Raw genomic sequence first — 2148 nt, 5'->3', positions numbered from 1 at the left:
AAAAATCTAGTGTTTAGGAGGCTTATGTTAAAGCACACCGCTCTTAGGTAGGATTGTGCTTGTTGGGGTGGTGTGGGTGGGGGCTCCACGGAGGATGTGGATAGACTAAAGCCTCTCCCAATGCCCCTCCACTTCCCTTCCCAAGAACCTTCTCTCAGCTTCATTGCTGTCATATAGCTACTAAATGGCAAAGGCATGATTCACTTCCTCCCCGAGTTTTCATTCAAACTGTTATCTGTTTTCTTATTTGGTTGTTTTTTTTTCTTCAAGATTTTATTAATAAAATGTTCAAATCAGAAGAGTTAAAAGAATGTACAGTAGCACTCATCTATCTACCACTAGACTTCAAGTACTGTTAATATTTGCCATACATGTTTTATTTATCTGTTAAGTTGAACCATATGAAATTGTAATAGAATATTAAAAATGTTGAATAGAAACAATTTCCTATAGTTCAATCTTGTCTGTGCGGGTGTGTGTTGCCAGTCTGAAACTATGTTGCGTGCCCCTTCAAAATGTGTCTTCCAAGAAGGACATTCTTCTACAAAACGCATATTATTATCACCCCTAAGAAAACAATCCCCTAAAATAGCTAATTTCCAGTCCATATTCAGATTTCAATTGTTCCCAAAGTATCTATTTCTGATTCAGAATCCAATCAAGATTCACACATCTCATTTGATTATGTCTTCTTTTACACTAGATTGTCCCTCCACATACTCTATTTTTAAAATGACATTGCCTTGTGGTGTCTGGGTGACTGAGTCAGTTGAGCATCTGACTCTTGATTTTGGCTCAGGTCTTGATCTCAGGGTCTTGATCCCTCAGTATGGAGCCTGTTTAAAATTCTCTCTCTCCCTCTCCCTCTGCCTCTCTCCACCTCTCTTTCTCACCCCCCACCACGAAAAATAGCAAAAAAATAAAAATGACATTGCCCTTTTAAATTGGGTCGCTTGCCTTGTCCCATGCAGATTTCTCTGACTGCTTCCTGGTGGTGGTAACTTGTTCCTCTATTCCCTGTATTTCTTGTAACTTCGAAGTTATGTCTAAAGACTTGATTAGATTCAGTTGAAGACTCATAGGAGTTTGTGTATTTTGTATTGCATCATATCAGAAGGCACAAGTGTTCTATTATTAATGATGCTAGGTTTGGACACTTGATTAAGGTGGCAATGGCCAGATCTCTCTATTGTAAGTACGTATGAGGAGACAACGCTGCACGGTCTCTCACTTTTCTGCACAACTTTAGTAAGCAAGGCAATGACTGCGTCTCCCCCGCAAGTCCCACCCTCCCAACTCTCTTTTCAAGGAAATTTGAATAGCGTGAGGCCTTGGAAGGTACAAATCATTTCTCCCTTTGCAGCCAAGGGCAGGCATGCTTACTGTCTAGTGTAAAAAATTAGGGTTCCCTAAGCTCAAGGTTCTTTTATTGTTATACAATTTACTGTGTGTGGCCTCATCTGACCCTCTTTGCTTTTCCCTGTAGATTTTGGGGAAACCAGCACAAAAATGCTGTTACATTTTGAGGAATGATCCCTCACTAAGGCATCCAAAACTGGCAGGCTAATTTGTTCGCAAGTAGGGTTTTCTCAGATTTTTCTCAGTTCTTGATGTTTCCCTTTGCAATTAGTAAGTAATCTGTGGGTGATACACCGGCACTGTGTCAACATCTTTTTCCCCCAAAACATTTTACCAAATGGTTTTAGATTCCCTTTGTAATCTTTGCCTAAATCAACCAATTTGTTGGAGGTAGCAAAATAGCGATTTTCTGTTTCTATTATTTTTTCCACATTTATCAATTGTGTTTTTGGTAGAGTTTCCCCTCATCCACTGAGAATGAACTAACTACAGTTCCTTACAAAAAGTAAGATAAATACCTAACATTTTCCCCTTTAATTACCAAATTTTAAAGTAAGTCATTAGTATAATAATTTTTGTATCTCTGAACTCATAGTTTTAAATAATTTAATAGTTTATAATCAATTATTCTGTTTGATGTCCAAAATGCTTGAATCTGTCCAGCAAGACCCTCTTCATACTGGATCCTCTGTCCTTTTGGCACATCCCTGTTAGTCTTTCTAATTTAGAACTTCCTTGCTTTTTGGCACATTAAGATATTCTGGGTTCAACTTGTGTTTCTCTGCCCAG

This window comes from Ailuropoda melanoleuca, chromosome 7 (assembly GCF_002007445.2).
Source record: "Ailuropoda melanoleuca isolate Jingjing chromosome 7, ASM200744v2, whole genome shotgun sequence".
Taxonomy (NCBI): domain Eukaryota; kingdom Metazoa; phylum Chordata; class Mammalia; order Carnivora; family Ursidae; genus Ailuropoda; species Ailuropoda melanoleuca.
This window is presented reverse-complemented; position numbering follows the sequence as displayed.